The sequence below is a fragment of the Pristiophorus japonicus genome, chromosome 9 (genome assembly GCF_044704955.1).
Source record: "Pristiophorus japonicus isolate sPriJap1 chromosome 9, sPriJap1.hap1, whole genome shotgun sequence".
NCBI lineage: Eukaryota > Metazoa > Chordata > Chondrichthyes > Pristiophoridae > Pristiophorus > Pristiophorus japonicus.
In genome coordinates, this window is record NC_091985.1 from 124,493,798 (window position 1) to 124,519,722 (window position 25,925).

Genomic DNA, 25,925 nt, shown 5'->3' on the forward strand with positions numbered 1-25,925 from the left:
GACTAATGTTTGGTTTAAATGTTTTTTATTTAACAAAACCTTGTTGCGCATTGGCTCAGATAGCTGCACCATTACACGCTGGTGATTCCTTAACATCAAAGGGTATAATTAGACTTATCTTCAATCAACTTTAACTGTCACCAAGGTGATGCCCACCATTGATGCATCACCTGTCAAGGTAAGAATGCTTCTCCTTGTACTTGCTGGGGTTGTAATGTCTGGTCCTTCTCATCAGTCTGTCACGTCTTACATTGGGCACATAATGCAGTGGAGCGTACCTTCGGCGATCTCGAGTCTGCTGCATGTAATTGGTCTCACCAAGAAAGGGTGAGAAAGGACAGGCCCCATTGCAGTAGCTCTCTGTTTTCCACCGATTGGTCACAAACAAGAAATGTCCCGACGAAGACACCTATTCAATTTCAATAAGTCACAGTATGGTCAAGATGTTTGTAGAGATGTTCACATCAACTCCAACGACCTGCAGAGTTCATCTGAACTCCGCCGAGGTTGAAGCACAGCAGCCTTTTAAAGATGTGACATGTGATCTAGAACATGGCGTCCATAACGCTGTGATTAGTTCTGGTTCGTTCTACTTTTTGTGGGCGTTTTTTTGGGTGAGCAATATTGTAGGCGATATGTGTGCTAGGTGGTGAAAGTGACACTGGTCGATCTCATGGCCGTTAGTTTCGGTAATTGTGCTCTTAACGACAAAAAAAAGTGGCCGGGCGGTATTATTGAATCTCGGTGTTAAATCAGTGCGGAACTTAACGCTGGCCGATATTATGGCCGTTGATTTCGCCCATTCTGATGATTCCACCCAAAAAAGGTGGGAGGACGGTATTATTTTTTCCTGATGTTAAACACCTGGGGCAAGTAATACTCAGCATTAAGTTTCCTAAAAATGCCCGTCAGTTTCCATTTTGTGCCAAAATGGGCGATATATGGGCGTTGTACATCATTTCAGTGGTAAAATGGGCATTAAGTGGGCGTTAAGCATGCAAAAAAAGTGGAGGTTCTCGCCCAATATCCCTGCTGTTGACTTCCTCAACTACTAGGAGCCAAGCTCTTTTAGTCTCCTGTGGAGGTCTCTTCCGCCCATTAGAAGGGAAGAGAACCTCCCTACGTACTGTGAGTCCCTCCACAAGCATATGGAGGGAGTCATTGGAGAACGTGAGTGCAGCCCTCTGCCTCTGTGCAGTCATCTCTGGAAATGTTTGCAACACTCCAATTGTCCAGCACCAGCACACTCCTAGATGAACCTTCAAATGCAATGTGGCCATGGCTGCTTTCAATATCCCAGCTGAAAATGGGTCATCGATGACGTCAGCAGTCCCGCACCATTTAATAGGGCCGCGTAACGTGTTGGGCGGGCTTAATATGCCCCATTAATGCAAAGTTGATCTCAGGATGGAATCAACAACGAGGTTGTGATCTGCCATGGCGACCACCCATATCCGATCTGCCCAGTCAACAAAATTGTGGCCCATGAGTGGGTATTATCTAACAGCCAAACTTCAGTAAGAAACAGAAAAGAATTATTGAGTATGAATGAGAGCGGAGGATGTCCATGAGACATTCCAGTACTGTTCTAGTGCTGGGCGCTGCTTCCACATCTATACTCCCTACCAGTCCATTTAGTTAAAAAGGAAGGAAATACTTGAATTTATATCGCATCTTTCATGATCTCAAGACATCCCAAGGCGCTTTACAGCCAATGAAGTAGAACCACTGTTGTAATGTAGGAAACATAGCAGTTAATTTGCACACAACAAGCTCCTACAAACTGCAATTTGATAATGACCAGATAATCTATTTTAGTGATAAATATTGGCCAGGACATGGGGGATAACGTCCCTGCTCTTCTTTGAAATAGTACCATGGGAATTTTTACATCCATCTTGGAGTACAGGCAGGGCCTTGGTTTAACATTTCATCTGAAAGATGTCATCTCTGACAGTGCAGCATTCACTCAGTACTACACTGGAGTGTAAGCCTAGATTTTTGTGCTCAAGTCTCTGGAGTGGGACTCTGAACCCACAACCTTCTGACTCAGAGCAAGAGTGCTACACACTTAACCATAACTTGCATAGATGAGAAAGATTTGTGTCTAACCCCTGGGCTATTTATTCATTATCTTCCAAGCAGAAAAACCTGATTTTCTCTTTTGATTTTCACAGATGTCTGAACTTTATTCCCAAAAAGAAATGTCCTGAAAGCCCAATGTTATCAATACCAGCTTATATAATATTTTTCTCATTTTAACTATGAGGAAAGATTGGATAGGCTGGGTTTGTTTTCTTTGGAACAAAGGTGGCTGAGGGGAAACCTTATTCAGGTGTATAAAATAATGAAGGAGCTAGATAGGAGTGGAACCTGTGGAACCTTCTGCAGCCCTACAACCCTCTAACATCTCTGCTCCCTAGGCCCTAAGCTCTGGAATTCCCTCCCTAAACCTCTCTGCCTCTCTACCCCTCTCTTCTCATTAAAACCTACATTTTCTTGTTCTACTATCTCTATATATGTGGCTCGGTGTCAACATTTATTTCATAATAGCCCCAGTGAAGCGTCTTCAGATGTTTTACTATCTTAAAGGCGCTGTATAAATGCAAGTGGTTGTTGTGGAGTGCTCACTCTTGTTACCTAACCAAAAAACTAATGAAGGCTTCACTATGGCGGGGAATGAAGAATGGAATTTAAACAACTCCTCCCCAGACCCCACCCCCACCCCACACCAATAGAGTCCAATCTTCCACTGCTGGAGCTGCCAAACTAGCTCTGAAATGACCCTTTTTGTCTCAAGTAATTTTATTCTGGGGCCGATTTTGACTTTGGGTGGACGTTGGGCTGGCAGCGGGTGGTGCATTTGCACCGATGTCCTCTGCAAGAGGCCCAACCCGTTTTGATGGTTAAGCTCTCATTTGGATCATGCTGGTGAGCTCCACGGATGAGCCATCAGCGGTCTGAAGATTTTTGCACTCATGTTCCTCCTGGACTCACAAAAACTGATGCACAGGACAGTTACTTACCTGTTTCCTGGAGAGACCAGCAGCAGCCCTTTAGGAACTACTGACTAGGCAACTCAATGCCGAATACCAATGGGTGGAGTATGCCCTATAGCTTTGACATTTGGGAAAAATAAGTAACTGTTGAATATATAACATGAGAAAAGGGGCCCAAGTTTCCACATGATTTGCGCCTGATTTTTAGGAGCAACTGGTGGAGAACGGACTATCTTAGAAATTGCAATTCTCCACATTTTTATTTCTGCAGTTCTAGTCAGGTAGAACAGTTCTACTTTGGAACAGAATTTTTTCTTCAAAAGGGGGCGTGTCCGGCCACTGACGCCTGATTTCAAAGTTTCCACAGTGAAAACGTACTCCAAACTAAGTTAGAATGGAGCAAGTGAAGATTTTTGTAGAACTGAAAAAACCTGTTCTACACATTAAAAAATCAGGCGCAGGTTACAAATTAGGCGTCCAGAACGAGGTGGGGGGGGGGGGGGGGGAAGGGAAGTCATTAAATTCTACAATAAATCCTTATTTATATTTCTACAAATATTATACAAATAAATCCAATCTGAATAAACATTTATAAGCAAAGAAAAGATTAAATAAACCATCTTCCTACCTGTGTGAAAGTGCTTCAGGCACGGAGAATTCTGCAGTCAGCCTGAGGCGCCCGTTCTTCCCGTGAGGGGAAGGGGAGGAGGTGGTGCCCGTTCTTTCCCGCGGGGGGGGGTAGGAGGCGCCCGTTCTTCCCGTAGGGGGGGGGGAGGAGGAGACGCCCGTTCTTTCCCGCGGGGGAGGGGAGAGGGGAGAGGAGGCGCCCGTTCTTTCCCGCGGGGGGGGGGAGGAGGCGCCCGTTCTTCCCGCGGGGGGGGGAGGGAAGAGGAGGCGCCCGCTCTTTCCCGCAGGGGGGGGGAGGAGGCGCCCGTTCTTCCCGCGGGGGGGGGAGGGAAGAGGAGGCGCCCGCTCTTTCCCGCAGGGGGGGGGGAGGCGCCCGTTCTTCCCGCGGGGGGGGAGGAGGCGCCCGTTCTTTCCCGCGGGGGGGGGGGAGAGGGTAGAGGAGGCGCCCGCTCTTTCCTGCAGGGGCGGGGGAGGCGCCCGTTCTTCACGCGGGGGAGGGGAGGCGCCCGTTCTTCCCGCGGGGGGGGAGGAGGCGCCCGTTCTTCCCGCGGGGGGGGGGGGGGGGGAGACAGTGAGAAGGCTGCAAGTGCTGATGTGCTGATGGCAATGTGCTTTTATTAAAAAAATGTTTAGAAATTAAACAGCTACAAAGAACTACAAAAATGGCCGAGTGCCAATGTTTTTTTTCACACTGAGCATGCGCGAACACTCCAACGCGCACGCGCAGCGTTGCCGGCAGGAAAAAAACTAATTTAAATAGTACCCGCCCCCTCCCACTTACAAAATCGGCGCGAGTGTAGGCTCCGCCTCCCTGGGCGCCGCGCCAGGCAGACAAGGAGCTGCAGAACGCTCCAGACTCGCGAGTTTTTTTTAGGCGCCGTTTTAGGCGCGAAAAACAGGCGCCCAGCTCGGAGGGGCGCCCGTTTTTTATTGTGTGGAAACTTGGGCCCTATATATCTATCAGCAAGCACTAATTTAATCTCCTGACATTTATAAACGTTTCTGTTTCTTTCTCACCACCTCTATTGTCATAACTGCTCAATTGAGTTACCACAATGTTACTTGGTGCCCACCCTGCATTGTTCTTAGTTTCACACAGTTCAGCTGCAGTTTGACAGATGTTCAGTTTTTGGCACCACACCCAGAACTTGTTTCTGCAAGTACACCCACATTCAAATATGCTCTTGCTTTCTGGATTAGTTAAGTTGCTTAACCTCTCATTAAACTGTACTATGCACTACATCTGTGAGCACTGCACAATTAGATTAAATTATAAACTTATCGCAATTAACCAAACACTCACAACAGAGCATAACAAAAGTCGAGGATGACAAAAAATCATTCAATCCATTCAAGTTCAACCATTTACTATCTTAAATTTGCCATCCCAACTTCCAACTGCGATTTGAATGTTTTTTGCTCCCTTTCCAACCTCCCTTTCCTCTCCAAGGTCTTGAGCTTTCTGTCATCTCCCAAATCCATGCGCATCATTCCTGCAATTTCATGTTCGACTTTCTCCGATTGTCACCAACAACTTTCAGTTTATATAGTGCCTTTAATGTACTAAAATGTCCCAAGGTGCTTCACAGGAGCGATTACTAAACAAAGTTTGACACCGAGCCACATAAGGAGATATTGGGACAGGTGACCAAAACCTTGGTGAAAAAGATAGGTTTCAAGGAGCGTCATAATGGAGGAAAGAGAAGTGGAGAGGTAGAGAGGTTTTGGGAGGGAATTCTAGAGCAGGTCCAGGCAGATGAAGGCATGGCCACCAATGGTGGAGTGAAGAAAAGCGAGGATGCGCAACAGGCCAGAATTGGAGGAGCGCAGAGATCTTGGAGGTTGTAGGTCTGGCCCTTGCCACAGCACTGAGATGGCCCAAATAATCGTATGTCACTGCTCCCAGTTTGTTATCATTTACAAGTGTAAACATCTTGAACATAACTCCATCTACAGCAGTATCAGTATTCACAAAAAATAGCCTGACTGGGCTTAGGACCACTGTCACTGGGGGCAGATGGTGCTTGAGTTGCTACATGGTCCACGCTGGGGTGCAATTCTGTTAAACATCATGTACGACTGCCTATATGTGACTAGTGGAATTCTCCACACTTCTCGCTTGATCTTACAGGGTGCTTGACATATCCACAAATGACTACAGGAAATGTTGTCGCTCAGATAAGAGGAACATATGTTAGAGTACTAGTTGCATGAGACCAATTGAAATATCGGAGACAAAGTTCAATGGGGGAACAAAATGGATGGTAGTAGATCAGCTTCCCGTTATACACCCCGCCCGATTTTCCTTCCTATTGAAGCCTCTGCAGAAGTTGAATCTCACTTTATTTACAAAAGAACATATTGATATAGTATGGCCGATCTTAACCCCACCGGCTTGGGGGAAACTGGGCAGGTTGTTAAAATCAGACATCTGACATCCAATGTTCTCTGTAATCTTTTTTGGTGCGCCGTCTCTTTAACGGGCTGCGCGATCCATACAAATTACCTCACATGTGTGATTTCTTGCATTGAAAAGCCGGCGAGCAATCCTCCAGATTGCTGCGAGTCCACGCAGCTTAGCGGCAACACTGCTGACATCCTGCACCAGTCTCTCTGTCTGGAATTTTAAGCTGCTCTTCTGAGCAGGTGGCAAGGACACCCGCCTGAAGCCAGAGGGTCCTTCCTTGAATATGCTGATAGGGATCTGATGATATTATCAGACTCTGACTGCAATTTTAACTGGTGGCCTGAACAGGGATGCCATGGTGACATTCCCGTCAGGTGAAGATAGTAGGAGGAGCCGGGGCTAGAAGAGGTTAGTAACTTTTTTGTAACTTGGGCCAACCATCATCAACTGTTTCATTAATGAAGTTCTCTCCAATATAAAGTCAGAAGTGGGGATGTTAATTGATGATTGCACAGTGTTCAGTTCCATTTCTAACTCCTCAGATAATGAAGCAGTCTGTGCGCGCATGCAGCAAAACCTGGACAACATTCAGGCTTGGTGGCAAGCTTGGTGACAACATAAGTGGCAAGTAACATTTGCGCCAGCAAGTGCCAGGCAGTGACCATCTCCATCAAGAGAGAGTCTAACCACCTCCCCTTGACATTCAACGTCATTACATAGTTGAATCCCCCACCATCAACATCTTGGGGGTCACCATTGACCAGAAACTTAACTGGACCAGCCACATAAATACTGTGGCTACAAGAACAGATCAGAGACTGAATATTCTGTGGCAAGTGTTTCACCTGCTGACTCCCCAAAGCCTTTCCACCATCTACAAGGCACAAGTCAGGAGTGTAATGGAATACTCTCCATTTGTCTGGATGAGTGCAAGTCCAATATAACTCAAAAAGCTCAACACCATTCAGGACAAAGCAGTCCACTGGATTGGCACCCCCATCACTACCTTATTCACATCCTCCACCACCTCCAAATTCCTTTCCAAGTTACATACAACCCTGACTTGGAAATATATCAGCCGTTCCTTCATCGTCACTAGTTCAAAATCCTGAACTCCCTACCTAACAGCAACGTGGGAGTGCCTTCATCACACGAACTGCAGTGGTTCAAGAAGACGGCTCACTACCACTTTATCAAGGATAATTGGGATGGCCAACAAATGCTGGCCTTGGCAGCGACGCCCACATCCCAGGAATTATTAAGAAAAAAGAAACCCTCCCGGAAACTCCTCCCTGTGACTTACCTTTTTGCTGGTAGTCTACTGCTGTCCGAAATCCCAATCCCACCTGCTGGCCAGTTCCCATCTTACGCCATTACGGGAGGGCAGCTGACCGGCAGCATGCTGATGATGCCCGGTAGTTAAAATCACCCGGATCTAATGATATCAAGTTTAGGTGGTTGGAGACTTGCCTTCTGCTCCATTATTTACATGCTGAGTTGATTACAGAGAAATTTCATCAACCAAAAACGTTTCCCCCTTTAAACTTATGGTGCAGGCCTCTAAAGCCCTGTCGCAGCGTTGCGTATCCCATCTCTCCAATAATGGGCCTCCCAGTGACAGGCTTTATTCACACTGAGAACTGACTAGCCCCACAGTAGCGAATTAAGTGATACTGTTGGGCGTAAATCCTGTACCCCTGAGCTTGCTGACCTATATTGGCTCCCGGTTAAGCAACGTATTGTTTTTAAAATTCTAGGGGATGAAATTGCCCCTTTTTTGTAATGCCCATTAGCGCCTCTGGGGGGGCAATAATGAGGTGAAAAACACTTTTTGCATGGGGTGGGGGGAGGGGGAGTGCTACTGGCTCCCGCTAAATTGTACAAGAGTTAGCATAGGCGTTGGCACGGTAGCGCCACCCCCCGCCCATAGCGCCCCGGGCCATCGCTTATCCGGCGATTACTTCATCACTGCGTGCCGACCCCTTTCTGCCCCGTGGCGGATTTTGCCCTGCACCCCACGAGGCTGCTGCAAGCGGTGTCAGCATCAGCCTTGGTGGATCGTGAACCGGCCCGACATCTGCTCGCGGGGCAGAAGTAAAAGGAGAGGTCGCTCGGACCGCCATATTCGCGGCTTTGCCGACTCACCGGTCGCCCCTTGCGTGGTACGGGCCGCTATATTGTGCAGCCTGACACTCTCTTTTAGGTGGCCCAGTGGAGGTCATCAAAGGCCGTGCAGAGTGAGCAGCGGCCCTCCCCTTGAACCGAAGGGGAGGGATGTTGAAGCATGTCAGCGCTACGCGGATGCTCCATGTAGCACTGCCTATCGCGCCCCAGCATCGCCCTGGGACCCGCCCCAAGAGGAAGTGGAGCACGCGAGATTGCACTCCACTTCCTGTGAGGGCCGGTAACTGCAATGTCACGGCCGGGCCGGGAATAAAATAAGATTACTTAAACTTGCAGTGGAAGCCCATCTTGACCCCCATTCTTATGAAAGGGCATCGACTTGAAACGTTAACTCTGTTTCTCTCTCTACAGATGCTGCCTGACCCGCTGAGTATTTCCAGCATTTTCTGTTTTTATTGCACTCCCATTAGTTTATTATATTGCACTGTGCAGCCACTTTAAAAGTTATATTTCCTCCTATCTTCTTCTGATGATGTTGTCTCATGCTGGGTGTGGTTCCACTGGTACTGGTTGCCCTCTGGTATCGCGCCCAAATAGCTTTTAGATTTATGTGTGAGCGGACTGTTCAACCGTAGGGAGTTACCACAGCTGCGCTTGCCTCTGTTCTCACCCAATCCTGTCCTCACCCTATGTTCACACACGTAGCAGAAGACAATGAATAGTGATCTGGAGGGAGAACCCAGGCTGATTCTACTGTTCACCTCCTTAGCCCGGGGTCGCTACAGCCAATGATAGGGCCACTACCATTGCCCTGGTGGAGATCTGCTGACTCAGCATAGAGTAAGACTTCAACCTGGAATCTTTCTACACTATTGCACCATGCAGTGCATTCTTCCACTCAGCCATTGGGAACTCTCTTATTTCCTTTCATTTAATAGACAACAGCAACAATTTGCATTTATATAGCACCTTTAACATAGTAAAGGATCCCAAGGCGCTTCACAGGAGCGTTCATCAACTAAAATTTGACACCGAACCACAGAATGAGATACTAAGACAGGTGACCAAAAGCTTGGTCAAAGACGTACGTTTTAAGAAACGTTTTAAAGGAAGAGAGAGGGCAGGGAGGTTTATGGAGGGAATTCCAGAGCCTAAGGCCTTGCCTGTTGAAGGCAGGGCCATCAATGGTGCAGCAATTCAAATTGGGGATGCACAAGAGGCCAGAATTGGAGGAACATAGATATCTTGGGAGGATTGTTCAGATGGAGGCGATTACAGAGACAGGGAGGGGCAGTGCCACGGAGGGATTTGACATCAAGGTTGAGAATTTTAAAATTGAGGTATTGCCAGACTGGGAGCCAATGTAGGTCAGCAAGTAGCAAACTTAGTTTTATTGCACAGGTGGAAAATTCACTGCTGTAATACCAATAACTGATCTCAACTGCAGTGAGTAGAGACATATGGATTGATTTGACTCGGCAACATGTATAAGAACATAAAAACATGAGAAATAGGAGCAGGAATATGCTGAGACTATGCCCCCTAGTTTTAGTTTCCCTATGAGTGGAAATATCCTCTCTGCATCCACCTTGTTGAGCCCCCTCATTATCTTATGTTTCAATAAGATCACCTCTCATTCTTCTCAACTCCAATGAGTATAGGCCCAACCTACTCAACCTATCTTCATAAGTCAACCCCCTCATCTCTGGAATCAACCTAATGAACCTTCTCTGAACAGCCTCCAATGCAAGTATATCCTTCCTTAAATACGGAGACCAAAACTATACGCAGTACTCCAGGTGTGGCCTCACCAATACCGTGTACAGTTGTAGCAGGACTTCTCTGCTTTTATACTCTATCCCCCTTGCAATAAAGGCCAACATTCCATTTGCCTTCCTGATTACTTGCTATACCTGCATACTAACTTTGTGTTTCATACACAAGGACCCCTGTGGTTCCTAGCGAGACCGGGTAGTTTGGCAATCAATACAGTTGCAGTAGGGTTGACAATTCTGGTTGGACATATTCCTAAAGGTTACATCCTGCCTCTAACCAGCCCCCCCCTCCCCCGCCCCGCACCCTCCCCCCGCCTCACACAACCCCTTCCATTGGTCCCATGCCAATCGGAAAGTGAATAGACTCTTCATTCCTTGATTGGATGATTCTTCACTGTCAGTCAAACAGCCTTTATTACCATGTCCGATATTTTTACAACTAATAAACAAAAGAGTTCAAAGAAAAAATTTTAAAAGCACAATTGTATTATTGACCCTAAGATTTTTCTCTAGGGTTTGCTCAGAGCAATGTCCTAGAGATTATTCTTTAATTCCTGGAGATGCCAGGCCAAACCTGGAGGGTGGACAACCCTAAGTTGCAGGTGTAAAAGTGAAATATCACATATAATATGTTACTAATTATATTTGGGAGAAAGGATAATCCATAAGTCCATGAACTAATTATGCAGTCACAATATTGATAATTCAGAATTGCATGAAGTGGGGATGGATTTCAGGATGTGGTGATCCTTTGTGTCTGTGTATCTGAGCATTACAGTATGACCTCCTTATTAGGGGAAAAAACGATCCAAGCAAATACAGATCTTAACTCTGGGCCCAGTTTATTGTACTTAATTTAAGGTTCTTGATGAAGTGCCTTGTGAGAAAATCTTTCAGCAACATCTGGTCAGTCACCATGTGCAGGAGTTCTGATTGGTTGGGTTTGCGTGAGTTTGACAAGAATGACATCCAATAATTCTAAAAATAGTTGATTTATCTTTCTGCCAGTGAGTGTCACATTTAAAGATAACACATTCACTAACTTATGGCTTAATAATACATTTTGAAGCTCTTCTGCGAAATTGATGCTATTTTAAAAAAATGTGACACATGCAGGTCTATTTGCACTTCAAAGCTGAAACCATTCTGCATTGATGCAAACTGTGCAGTATCACTGGACTATAACAAACCCATAGCATGCATACATATAGGATAGTGGAGTTTGTTGTGGTTTGCTTTGTGAATGCCAGAAATTTGGCGCTGTAAAGTCCTGTCCCCTTCGTACAGATTCACACGAGGCATGTAGTGAAGTCAAGGTCACTCTGGACCTGCACCTTTTATTTCACAGCTCTGGAATGCTGCACTTGCCTGAGACCTGTCCTTATATACCTGTCTCTTGCAAGTGCACCCCCGGTGGTAAGGTATGCTGGTGGTTACAGGTCATATCTTATTACAGTCATGTATAGCATGTTGGGATACAGTTATATATAATAATGACAGGCGCTAACTTTTTAAATCTTGAAAAATTAGCGGCAGATACTGGAAGGATCCACTGGCATAGAAATCAAGGGCAACAGTCACCTTGACTGCCACTGAAAGCTGTGCTCACCCTAGTCTGAGGCTCGAGGTCTGGTTGCAGGAGTTGGCAGAGCATGATTGTGCAGATCCTCATTATTAGCAATGCTAGCTGTGAAGGTGACCTGCAACCAACTGAATCATTAATCATTCTGGCTGATCCCACACCCAGTCATGTATAGCATGTTGGGATACAGTTATATATAATAATGACAGGCGCTAACTTTTTAAATCTTGAAAAATTAGCGGCAGATACTGGAAGGATCCACTGGCATAGAAATCAAGGGCAACAGTCACCTTGACTGCCACTGAAAGCTGTGCTCACCCTAGTCTGAGGCTCGAGGTCTGGTTGCAGGAGTTGGCAGAGCATGATTGTGCAGATCCTCATTATTAGCAATGCTAGCTGTGAAGGTGACCTGCAACCAACTGAATCATTAATCATTCTGGCTGATCCCACACCCAGTGAGAGATCTCGTCGTTTCAGTGGCAGTCAAGGTCACCGTCGCCCTCAATTTCTACACCAGTGGATCCTTCCAGTGTGCAACAGGAGACATAGCTAACATATTGCAATTCCCTGTCCATTGCTGCATCCACAAGGTCACATTTCCCAGAAGATCTGGGGCAATGGCCTCCTTCCATTGGCCAGGAATAGCGCTGCCCTCCTTTGCTCCACTCCAACGACCAATGTCTCCAATGCCTCGTCCATGAAATGATAAGTCCTCTCCCTGGGTGTGGGATCAACCACGTCCTTGGTGAAGCGGAGACTTCTAAGACACTGTTCCTCAGTTAAATTTATGCAGGAGAACTGCTGCCAGAATACCCTGGGAGGGTCCTGTTGGCCCTGCTCCCTCTGGCCACATTTTAAAATCTTTCTGCCTTCACTGCCTCCAACGTTGATGCTGGAGGGCAAGGTCCAATGGCAGTATAGGCCCCATTAAAGTATGGAAATATTTCACTTTGAAATCCCACCTTAATGAAAGTGAATAATTTTTCTGAATCAGAAGACTCCTTAAAGTGAAAAACGCTGAAATCGCTCAGAACTCCAGTTTGCCTATGTGAAACTGACAAGGCAGCATTCTTTTCCAAGCAAAAATAAACCGGATGTTGACGCCTTTAAATACTGCTTCTCCAGCGGCCATCTGACTGCATAGTGCCTCCTCTAGTTGCCGTTGCTAACGTCAGATGCTCAGGCAGGGGACGAGAGGGAAGTTCTGATCCGGGGCGTCAACGGGGCGCTGCGCACCAGATGATGTCACGATCACCGGGGCGCTCGGGACCGAGGTGCTACATCTTAGCACCAGCGCAAAAGCAGCAGGGAATTTTGAGGGCGTTGCTCAATTCGCCGCGCCCGCTCACAAACCCATTTGCGCCCTGTTATCGCCCCCCCCAAGGCGCTGACGGGAGGTGCAAAGGAGGCCAATTTCTCCCCCAGAATGTACAGCACAGAAACAGGCCGTTTGGTCCAATTGGTCTATGCTGGTGTTTATGGTCCACATGAACCTCCTCCCATCCCTCATGTTTCATGAGCTTCTGCTGTTGGCAGCATAAAGAGAGCTTTTTTTTTTAACTAGCTCTGAGAACACTTTCCTGGCATCCATACTTTTGTGGTCTAGTGGTTTATGTCAAACATCTCCATTTCTGTATTGCCAAATGGGTGTATGATTTTTTTTTTGTTGCTCTGGCAGTCAGGGGTAATGGAGTCAGCAATCTGCAGAGACCATTTAACTGACAATCTAAGAGGTTATCCAGCAAAAAAAAAATTAGTGGTGGTCCAATGAGGCTACAGACTGGATTTTCCTCTGCTTTATTTTCTGAAATCTGCAGAAAATCCTCCTCACTTACATTTGCCTCCTTTTGCTCCAGTAGGAAAGGCTACTGTACACCTTTTGACCTCTCTGCTGCATGTAAATGATGGATGGACGGTGGGGTCTAGTAAGGCCTAGCAACCTGCTTAAATTTCCATTTTCCACTGATGATACTGTTTCCCGCTCAAGGCAACCCCCCTGTCCCCCACCTAAATGGTGGCAGCAGGAACAAGACAGTAAGTGCTGCACCACAATTTTCATCGCATTACCGCCCAGTACCTGCCCTGCCATGAAAATAAAATTTGGCCCCATTGAATAGATTTTTATTCATTGTTATTGCTGTATGCAAAGTAGAGTAAATGCCACCGCATTCACAATTCAGTTGAGGCTCTGTGTGAGAAAACAGGAATTTGTGAAACATATGTGAGAAAACAGGAATTTTTAAAATAGAACTTTTTTCAAAACTTATGACATGATCGTAATTTCATGTGAGGATAAGTACCAGATGGTGAAAGACAGGAAATATTGTCAAGAAGTTGATGTGGAAACTGCATGGTTAGAGTGACAGCATCTTGGAGAGTTTTAGTATATATACTTAACGCAATGCTTAAAATAGATTTATTGAGTGATAACTCTCAGATAGCTGCAATTACAAAGCTTGTTTTAAATTCCATATGGAAGATTGTGCTTGTAAAACTAAAACTTTCTCCCAGTGGTTTTGGTTACATCAGAACATCAGAATTAGGAACAGGAGTAGGCCATCTAGCCCCTCGAGCCTGCTCCGCCATTCAACAAGATCATGGCTGATCTGGCCGTGGACTCAGCTCCACTTACCCGCCTGCTCCCCGTAACCCTTAATTCCCTTATTGGTTAAAAATCTATCTATCTGTGATTTGAATACATTCAATGAGCTAGCCTCAACTGCTTCCTTGGGCAGAAAATTCCACATATTCACAACCCTCTGGGAGAAGAAATTCCTTCTCAACTCGGTTTTAAATTGGCTCCCCCATATTTTGAGGCTGTGCCCCCTAGTTCTAGTCTCCCCGACCAGTGGAAACAACCTCTCTGCCTCTATCTTGTCTATCCCTTTCATTATTTTAAATGTTTCTGTAAGATCACCCCTCATCCTTGTGAACTCCAAGGAGTAAAGACCCAGTCTACTCAATCTATCATTATAAGGTAACCCTCTCATCTCCAGAATCAGCCTAGTGAATCGTCTCTGTACCCCCTCCAAAGCTAGTATATCCATTCCTGTGGATCTGTGCTTTTGACAGAGAGCAATTCTGTTGATTATGGCTGATGTTTTTATGGGCACTGAACTGCCACAAATACTTTAGAAATGGCACTTCAGCTGAATCAGAGAAGATATTTGCTGGGTGGAATGGAGGCTTCCTGTTGGTGGTCATTTTGAGGGCCAGACCGAGGAAACAACTTCTGTACTGTTGGATCTTCGACCTGTAGGCTAGCTCAACCTTGCCCAGTGTTCATCAACAGTATAACCCCTCCACAACAACAACTGCAACAACTTACATTTAACATAGTAAAATGTCCCAAGGTACTTCACAGAAGCGTTATCAACCCAAGCTACATGAGGAGATGTTAAGGCAGCAACAGAGGTAGGTTTTAAGGAGCTCCTTAAAGGAGGAGAGAAAGGTAGAGAGGCAGAGAGATTTAGGCAGGGAATTCCAGGGCCTTGGCAGCTAAAGACACGGCTACAACCCACCAATATCACAATACTCCTGTGAAGTGCCTTGGAACGTTTTACTATGTTAAAGCCGCTGTATAAATGCAAGTTGTTACTTATCTCAGACTGGTAGCTGTAGAATAAATTCTGGGGAATAATTTGAACAGAACTCCTATCTGGAAAATTCTGATTTTTCAATCTCCAGCTCAGGTGTTAGAAGCTGCAATGTCAAATGGAACCATAATTTAACAGCCCTCAAACAGGGAAAATTTCCCTTAAACACTACAAGTATTCTTCGAATAGCTGCAGCCCACTCACTTCCTGTCACAAACAGAAACCTTAATATAGATGACCAAACTCACAACCGCACTTGAAATGTTTCATTTATAAAGAAGTATGAAACTTATTCACACTGTCATGAATGCCATGCTAATCTGACTTTGATGTAGTCAACAAAAACAACATATATTTAGAGAGCCCCAGTATCTTCTTATGTGGCAAATTTTGTTTTATAATGCCTCTGTGAAGTTCCTTGGGATGTTTTACCATGTTAAAGGTGCTCTATAAATACAAATTGTTGTTGATATTAAGTCAGGTGACCAAAAGCTTGGTGAAGGAGGTAGGTTTTAACTGCGTCTTAAAGGAGGAGAGTGTGGCGAGAGGTGGAGAGGTTTAGGGAGGGAATTCTAGAGCTTAGAGCTTGGACAGCCAATGGTGGAGCTGCGAAAATCGGGTGATGTGCAAGAGGCTGGAATTAGAGTAGCGCAGATATCGTGGGGGCTGTGGGGCTGGAGGAGATTACAGAGATAGGGAGATGCGAGGCCATGGAGGGATTTGAAAACAAGGATGAGAATTTTTAAATAGAGGCTTTTTAAAGAGGAGAATTAGAATCTATGGGGCCAAGTTTCGGCCTGAGTTGCTCCTGTTTTTTTGGAGCAACTGGTTAGAATGGAGTATCTTAGAAATTGCAATTCTCGGCATTTAGTTTGCTCCAGTTCTAGTCAGTTAGAACAGTTTCAGTTTGGAACAAATTTTTTTTTTCAAAAGGGGGCGTGTCCGGCCACTTACGCCCGTTTTGAAAGTTTAGGCAGTGAAAACATACTCCAAACTAACTTAGAATGGAGTAAGTGCAGATTTTTGTACGCTCCGAAAAACCTTGTCTACACTTAGAAAATCAGGTGTAGGTTACAAATCAGGCGTAGGGAATGGGGGGGGGGGGGGGTTTAAAGGGAAGTTTACAAACATTAAACACTTCAGTTTTACAAATAAAGAGCTATCAATAATAAATGATAAATACATCAATAAATCAACCAATAAATCAATCAAAAAAAATTAATAAAAAATTAAAAAAATTTAAAAATCAATAAATAAAACATTTTCTACTTACCGACTGCAGCACCGGGAGCCCTCCAACAGCATGCTGGGACGGCCTCCCCAGTGTGTCTCTGTCAGTGTCTCTATCGCTCTGTCTGTCTGTGTGTGTGTCTCTCACTCTCTGTCTGTCAGTGTCTGTGTTTCTGACAGCAAGGGGAGGGGGGAGGAGGGGGGGGGGGGAGAGGGGGAGGAGGGAGGTAGCGGGGGGGGGGGAGGAGGAGGGGGGGTGGAGGAGGAGAGGGGAGGGGGGAAGAAGGAGGAGGGGGGAGAAGAAGGAGGAGGGGGGGAGAAGGAGGAGCGGGGGAGAAGGAGGAGGGGGGGAAGGAGGAGGGGGGGAGAAGGAGGAGGAGGGGAGGAGAAGGGAGGGGGAGGGGGGGAGAAGGGAGGGGAGGAGAAGGGAGGGTAGGGGGGGAGGAGAGGGAAGGGGAGGAGGGGAGGGGGAGAGGGGAGGGGGAGAGGGGAGGGAGGGGAAGGAAGGAGGATGGGGAGGGGGGGAAGGAGAGGGGAGGAGGCTGGAAGGGAGAAGGAGGCTGAACGGTCGGGCCCAAGACTTCGGGCTGGATTTACAGGTAGGTGGCGTCGGGTCCCGAGTCCGGGGGCGGCGGGGGGATCGCGGAGGTCGAGGGGGGGGGGGTTGCGGTCGGGAGGTGGGGGGGAGTCGCGGAGGTTGGGGGGGTCGCGGAGGTCGAGGGGGGAGCGGAGGTTGGGTCGTCGGGGGGGGGGGTGGGAGCAGAGGTCGGGTCACCGGGGGACGGGGGACAGCGGGCGGGGGTGGGGGGGGGCGCGGAGGTCGGGGGGGGGAGAGCAGAGGTCGGGTCGGGTCGGGTCGGTGGTGGGGGGAGGGGGGCGGAGAGGTCGGGTCGGGTCGGGTCTGGGGGGCGGGGGGGGAGAGCAGGAGTCAAGTCGGGTCCGGTCGGGAGGGAGGGAGCTGGGCGTGGGAGGTGAGCCTGATCCACGCAGCCCCAGTGAGGCATTGGTTGCCCTCACGCACCTCGTTGGTCCACTGACGAGACCATCTCTGCTATCTTGGCCCATACCTTCTGGTAGGCCTTTGGGGTGGGCTTCCTAAGCCCTTCCTGTGTCAAATCACCCCAGCGTGACTCGACCTCCTGCAAGAGGGAGGCATTTGCCTCGTCCGACAAACTCCTCGCTCTTTTGCGCCCTCCAATGCGCTCCGATCCCAGCTCACTGCTCTCGCCAGCGTCAGTCTCCACAGCATGCTGTGTCACCTCCTCCTCTCCCTCCATTATAGGCCCCAAATTTGGGAAAATATCTGGCTGGTAACAGCTAATATTTTTTCCCCAATTTGCTATAAAGCTCGAAACTCTCCCTCCTTCTTCCCAAAGCAACCACATCACACCCACACACGCCTTCACTCCCTCCCAGCTCCCTCTCTCTCTGTCTCCTCTTATGCGCATGTCATGACGACCCTTGACCTCCTGAATCACGGGAATCGAGCGTTGCCATGCCGTTGCTAAGGATGGCGACACTTTACGGCAGAAGGTCAGAGAGATTTAACGCTAACGCCCATTTCATATCGCTCGCGGTAACGCCCAATTTCAAAAATGGAGACTAGGGGCTTTGAGAATGGGCGACAAGCCGGCGATCTGAAAACCCATTTTTACCGCCCACACCGGAAATAACGCCCAATTTTGGGCGATCTGCACAAAAGTGTAAAATCTAGCCCTATATATTTTTCCGATTTTTAAAAAAGTTTTTTTAATTATGGTATAAATTAAACTTACCATAGCAGGGAGGGTTTTTAACAATAAAATATGTTTTGAAAATTTAATTTTACAATGTATTTGTGTGTTTTAAAACTCTTGCGCCTGTAAAAGTAGGCTATGCGCCTGCTTTTATCAGGCACAAGAGTTTTGAGAACATTTGTTGGGCAAGATATGGGTAAATACAGCAATCTTACCCATGCAAATGTCCTCGCTCCCGATATGCGTTGGATCTGTCAAGCTCCAGCTTGACAGATCGGAAAAGCTGGTTTTCAGTGCATGCGCATTGTGCGCTGAAAATCGGCTTTTCCAATGCCTTCCCGGGTCCGTAGACACTCAGTACAGACCCGGGGAGGCCAGAATTTCAAGGCCGATATAGAGGCACTGGAGAAAGTGCAAAAAAGAATTATTAGGATGATACCAGAACTGAGAACGTGCTGGGTGTCCTTTCTCTAGAAGTGGGAAGATGAGGGGTGAACTGATAGAGTTCTTTAAAATAATGAAAGTGTTTAAGAAATAGGAAATAGGAGCAGGAGTAGGCCACCTGGCCCCTCGAACCTGCTCGCCATTCAATAAAATCATGGCTGATCTGATCATGGACTCAGCTCCACTTCCCTGCCCGCTCCCCATAACCCTTTACTCCCAAAAATCCGTCTATCTCCGCCTTAAATATATTCAATGACCCAGCCTCCACAGCTCTCTGGGGCAGAGAATTCCATAGATTTACAACCCTCTGAGAAAATAAATTCCTCCTCATCTCAGTTTTAAATGGGCGGCCCCTTATTCTGAGACTATGGCCCAGAAATCCCGGCCTCCCCGGGTCCGTACGGAGTGTGTACAGACCCGGGAAGGCATTGCAAAAAACAGTTTTCAGCGCACAATGTGCATGCGCTGAAAACCGGCTTTTCCGATCTGACAGATCCTCCATATCTCGGCAGCCAGGACATTCGCATGGGCAAGATTGCGGTAGTTACTCATATCTTGCCCAGCGGATGTCCTGAAAACTCTTGCGTCTGATAAAAGCAGGAGCACGGTCTACCTTTACAGGTATAAGAATTTTAAAACACATAAAAACACAATAAAATCAAATTTAAAAAACACATTTTAGTTTCCCCTATGAGGGTAGATGTATAGAAAATGTTTCCACATGTGGGGAGTGCAAAATTAGGGGCCATAAATATCAGATAGCGACTAATAAATCCAATAGTCAATTCAGGAGGAACCTTTTTATCCAGAGGGTGATTAGAATGTGGAATCCGCTACCACAGGGAGTAGTTGAGGCGATACATAGATGCATTTAAGGGAAAGTTAGATAATCACATGAGGGAACAATAAATATTAGGTTATGCTGATGGGGTTAGATGAAGAGAGCATAAACACAGGCACGACCGAATGGCCTGTTTCTGTGCTGTACATTCTATGTAATGTTAAAGGGATTCTGTCTTCACTGCTTTCACATCACCAGAGAGGTTGCAGAGCTGCTGTCAATATCTGCAATAGAGACATCTCATCTGTAGAAATCATTACCACAGCATGAAGCTTGAATGCTCCCAGATTCTTCCAAGCTACTCCAGGGGACACCTACCAAGTCAGGCAGTCTGAGTGTACACATGACTCAAGCAAGTTTGGAGAAAACCTTTATTACTTTCCCTGTGGAAAGGAGGCATCAGCTGGATGGGCACACCACTTTCACTGGGAGTTAAGGTTACCTCAAGCCAAGGCATTTCTATAAGGACTTTAGAGCTCCTTTGACGAATGCTATAGCCTACATAAAGAGTAATGGTATACAGTCTCATAAGAACCAACTGACAGTGTTTCTTTTTCTTCCAAAAATGGAGGCACTTTGTGCTGCCATGTAATGAGCACTGGCATACAGAATGCTATTCCTATGGTCAGATATGTTCAGGTGATATCAGACCACAGAAAAATCACTATGTATGTTAATGGCTATCATCCAGGAAGCAGTTGTGATGCCTTCATTATGTGACAGTCTGCAAGAGAATATTGGCAGATGGATCTTAAAAGAACTTTATGGCCTTTATGAACTTTATGATAGTTATAGCCCCTAGTTTTGCACTCCCCACAAGTGGAAACATTTTCTCTACATCTACCCTCTCAAACACTTTCATTATTTTAAAGAACTCTATCAGTTCACCCCTCAGTCTTCCCATTTTTAGAGAAAAGAGATCCAGCCTGTTCTCAGTTCTGTTTGCATTCATTGCTGTTGTCCCCACGGGGAAACTCCCTAACAATAGAGGTGTGCTTTGGGTTGGAAACTTGAGTATCTGGTGTCAGCCTTGACTCAGTAGTAGCCCTCTTGAGTCAAAAGGTTGTGGGTTCAAGTTGCAAGACACAATTCCAAGAAGAGCAGAGCAGTTCTCCCTAGTTTCCTGGCCAACATTTATCCCTCGACCAACATCACATCTGTAAATATTTTTCCCTCAACCAGCATCTGTTGAATTAACTGATTATCTGATCATTATCTCATTTCATGTTTGTGGGACCTTGCTGTGAGCAAATTGGCTGCCGTGTTTCCTACATTAAAAAGTGACTACACTTCAAAAGTACTTCATTGATTGTAAAGTGCTTTGGAAATCCTGAGGTTGTGAAAGGCGCTATAGAAATGAAAGTTTTCTTTCCTTTATTTGTTTAGTGCGCCACGTAGCCCAGTACTAGACTCCCAAAACAAGCACTCTACTCCAAGCTACGTCATGGCAGGCGAGTCCCAGGAGGGCAGAGAAAACGCTTCAAGGACATCCTCAAAGCCTACTTGAAAAAATGTAGCATCCCCACCGACTCTTGGGAATTCCTGGCCCAAGACCGCTCAAAGTGGAGGAGAAGCATCCAAGAAGGTGCTGAACACTTTGAGTTTCTGTGCAGGGAGCACGCGGAAGCCAAATACAAACAGCGGAAGGAGCGTACGACAAATCAAGCACCCCACCTACCGTCTGCCCCACCAGTGACAGAGACTGTAGATCTCATGCATTGGTCTCATCAGTCACCTTAGGACTCTTTTTGGTTTGGTTTGGAAGCAAGTCATCCTCGACTCCGGGGGACTGCCTAAGAAAAAGACTACCTCCATCTTTAGGAAAAGTGTGCATTCCGGAATGTACTACCTGAAAGGGTGGTGGAAGCAGATTCAATAGTAACATTCAAAAGGGAATTGAATAAATACTTGAAGGAGGAAAGATTTGCAGGGCTATAGGAAAAAAGCAGGAGAGCAGGACTAATTGGATAGCTCTGCCAAAGAGCTGGCACAGGCACGAACTGTCAAATGGTCTCCTTCTGTGCTGTATCATTCTATGCTTTGGCACAATGAAAGAGTGCGCACAAAGTGGGGAATGATCGTCCACAATACTTGAAATGGTTCCTCCCAGAAGGTTCAGAACCCAACGTAGGATTAAGCTTGATGTGGTATACGAGAAATCTAAGTAGTTCATATCATCTTTATTGTTAAACAGTTTAAAGATTTAATTCAGCGAATGAAAAATAGCTGCTCCAGACTAACTAATAACCCATGTTTAATTTCCACAGGATATGCTTTTAGCCAACATTTATTGCCTGCCAAAGTACTGCGAAATATAATACCCAGTGTTACCAAAAAGCCACCAGTTATTCATCTGTGGTATTGTCCATATGTCAATTCCCATTAATTCCACACAAAAGAGAGACATACAGACAGATACTGATACTTCGCTTTTGATCAACTTACACATAACTGAATTTTTGAAATCTGGCTACGACTTGCTGTGGTTTTATTGAAACAATACTGTTTAGGTGCCACTTCCTGCAAGAATCATGAATATTCATGAGCTGTTGGTGTGAAGGAAAGCAGCATGATTCAATCACTCACTTCCTCCTTCGTTTTAATGTTGGAGGAAAAAAGACAGCAGAACGCTATCTTCATGAATATAAAAGAGAAATCCTTTATACTTGTACCCACAGCTGTTCTTTCTTTTAAACACGTAACCTTATTTTTTCCCAAGGATATTGGTTGAGGCTGTGGCAGATATTTGTCGCCATTCACTGAAATTGGTTTTGATTTCATTTCTTGGTTTCAGATCAAAAGAATAACTAGCATCAATGCAGGACATATGAAACACAATCCGTGACACAATATAGGCTGCTCCAAACTTGAGCACTCCCCCAGGAAAAACAAATTATTATTATATGCCTTAAAACTTATACCCCAACTCTAAACTTTTTTTTCATTCAATAAGTACAGTCTATATGGGTGATTCTGCAATCCAATATTTCCAGCAGTGAGCCACATTCACAGGGATTGCAGGTTAATGGAAAGTCAGGGCTACAGTGTAGTATCCCAGTTGTTGATCTGTGTTGAATATCCGTTCACAGTGTGGGGTTTGCAAAATCACCCCTTGTATGTGGCCAGTTTGGTAAATACAGAGAATGCCTTCTGAGAGCATTATTTTTTTCCCCCTCTTCTCTTTGGGTCCCCTCAGAATGGGTTATATTCTGCAGTTCAGTGGGTCAAGAGTATACGAAAGTTACCCAACTTTACTGGAATGATACCAGAACTGAGAGGTTATACCCATCAGGAATGATTGAACAGACTGGGGCTCTTTTCTCTGGAAAAGAGAAGTCTGAGGGGTAACATGATAAAGGTCTTCAAAATTATGAAAGAGTTTGATTGGGTAAACATAGAGAACATGGGCTAAAAATTCGGGGGCTTAACACCACCTGTTACCAATCAAAAATGGCAAAAAGAGGGCAGCCGCCGCTCTTTCGCCAGCTGGTGGTGGGTCCCGCGACACCTTCCATTTTCCCAGGCCCGGTACCACTGCTATTAAGAAGTATCGCCCTGCAAAGAAAAATGAGGGAGTGGTGATGTCAGTCACCAAGCAACAATGACTTAACGTCACCACGGCGAACTTCCACCCCTGTGCTGAGTTTAGTGCAGGGTCCTAAGCATGTCAGGTAAATCCAGCATGCAAGCAGAGTCACAGAGGCACTGTCAGCACCTCTTAAAGGGACACACACATCTTTCAGGGTAAGTTTGCAATTAAGCTTTTGAACTGGGTTTTCTTGATTTTTCTGAAGTAGTGGTTTACTGCAATAGATGTTAAAAGTTTTTTTAAGTGTGTAGGGAGTGCTGCTGGATGCTTGCAAGGCCTCGAATGGTAAAGGAAGGCCTCTGAGAAGACAGAAAATGCTGCAAACACTCAGCAGGTCAGGTAACATCGTGGAGAGAGAGAAACAAAGTGCATGTATCAGTCAAGATACTACCTGCTGAGTATTTCCAGCATTTTATGCTGTCATTTCAGATTTACAGCATTCACTTGCAGAGGGAAGGGGAAGTCACAGAAGAGGAAGAAACATAAGAAGAAGAAGTCAAAGAGGAAAATGCAGAAGAGGAAGAAGCAGAAGGAAGGATGCAACCCAGACAGCCCCTTTCTGGACAGTCTCAGTGACCAAAACCTCAATTCCCCTTTCAACATTTGTCCCACACCTTAACTTCTCTCTTTGACTGACCATCACAGTGTCCTCTTGGCCATGATGCTGGAATAAAAGCCAGAACAAAGAAAACTTTCCAATCTAACTTTATATATCTATCGATCCAATAGGACATCAAGAAATCAATTCATCACCCTTATACAGTCTTTTAGTGACTGTCTTGTGTGTGCCTTTACTTATCCGACTGATGCCACGCCATGCTCATCATCATCATCATCATAGGCAGTCCCTTGGAGTCGAGGGTGACTTGCTTCCACACTAGAAATGAGTTCTCAGGTGACTGAAGAGTCTAATGCGGGACCTACAGTCTCTGTCACAGGTGGGGCAAACGGTGGTTGAAGGAGCAGGTGGGTGGGGGGCCTGGGTTGCCGAGCGCTCCTTCTGCTGTCGACGTTTGGCTTCAGCTTGCTCTCGGCGAAGAGATTCGAGGTGTTCAGCGCCTTCCCGGATGCCTTTCCTCCATGTTGCGCGGTCTTGGGCCAGGGATTCCCAGGTGTCGGTGGGGATTATATTTTTTCAAGGAGGCTTTGAGGGTGTCCTTGAAGCATTTCCTCTGCCCACCTGGTGCTCACTTGCCATGTCAGAGATCCGAGTAGAGTGCTTGTTTTGGGAGACTCGTGTCAGGCATGCAGACAGTGTGGCCTGTCCAGCGGAGCTGATCGAGTGTGGTCAGTGCTTCGATACTGGGGATGTTGACCTGAGCAAGGACACTGATATTGGTGCGCCTATCCTGTCAATGGATTTGCAGGATCTTGCGGAGGCAGCATTGGTGGTACTTCTCCAGTGTTTTGAGGTGCCTGCTGTACATAGTCCACATCTCTGAGCCATATAGGAGACCATGAGCTTGGTGCCGGGTTTGATGTTTGAGGTCCTGGTCTTCAAACACTCTCCCCCTCAGGCGACCGAAGGCTGCGCTGGCACACTGAAAGCAGTGTTGACTCTCATCGTCGATGTCTGCCCTTTTTGACAGTAGGCTCCCGAGGTATGGAAAATGGTCCACATTGTCCAAGGCCTCGTCATGGATTTTGATAACCGGGTGGGGACAGGTTGGTAGTGGACCTTTGTCTTACAGATGTTTAGTGTAAGGCCTATGCTCTCTTACGCCTCGGTGAAGGTGTTGTTGATGGCTTGGAGTTCGGCCTCTGCGTGTGCGCGACGCAAGCGTCATCTGCATACTGTAGTTCTATGACAGAGGATGGGACGACCTTGGATTTGGCCTGGAGGTGGCGGAGGTTGAACAGATTCCCGTTTGTCCTGTAATTTAGCTCCACTCCAGCGGGGAGCTTGCTGCGGTGAGATGGAGCATTGCAGCGAGGAAGATCGAGAGGAGCGTTGGGGCGATGACGCAGCCCTGCTTGACCCCGGTCCAAACGTGGAATGGGTCTGTGGTGGATCCGTTGGTCAAGATCACGGCTTGCATATCATTGTGAAGCAGGCGGAGAATGGTGACAAACTTTTCAGGGCAGCCGAATCTGAGGAGGACTCTCCATAATCCCTCCCGGTTGACAGTGTCGAAAGCTTTTGTGAGGTCGAAGAAGGCCATGTACAAGAGTTGGTGCTGTTCCCTGCATTTCTCTTGAACACTAGGGTGAGAATCTGAAGATCTAGTCCATTGTGCCCCTTAGTGGGTGGAATCCGCATTGCGACTCTGGGAGGAGTTCTTCAGCCACAGGAAGAAGGCGATTCAGGAGGATTCTTGCGATGACTTTCCCGGTAGTAGATTCCGCTGTAGTTACCGCAGTCAGACGTCACCTTTCTTGAAGATGGTCACAATTGTAGCGTCTCTGCAATCTCCTGGCATAATCTTCTCCTTCCAGATAAGAGAGATGAGGTCATGGATCCGCGCCAGTAGTGCTTCTCTGCCATGTTTTAGTGCTTCAGCGGGGATTCCATCTGCTACCCCAGTGACTGCAGCATGCTGACTTTGGCAGTGCAAATGGTTTTGGGGTTGACCTTGAGGAGCTGATGGTTGGGAGTGCCAAATCAAGTGATGGTATTGCTTCTTCTTCACTCTCCTCTCCCTCTTCTTGGCCAACCACTGGCTGGGCAGGATGCATTTCTTGGATGTCTGAAATGAGGAAGGCACAAGGCTAGAGTTATTGTGAGGGGAAGGTGGGAAAGTAAGAAGTGCAGGTGAGAAGGAGGATAACATATGAAGATACCAGCATTTTGTTTCCTTTCTGTCTCACTGCTGGCCAAGGGCTCTGCCATGTCCCTGCAAAGAATGGCCTGCACCATCTTCTTCAAGGGAGTGAGGTGAGGTTAGTGATTTAGTTGGTAGGAGACCACTTTTGAACTTGCATTCACTGACCTTGACAAGTGGTCTGAGGTCATGAAGCTTCTTATATGGGGGAAC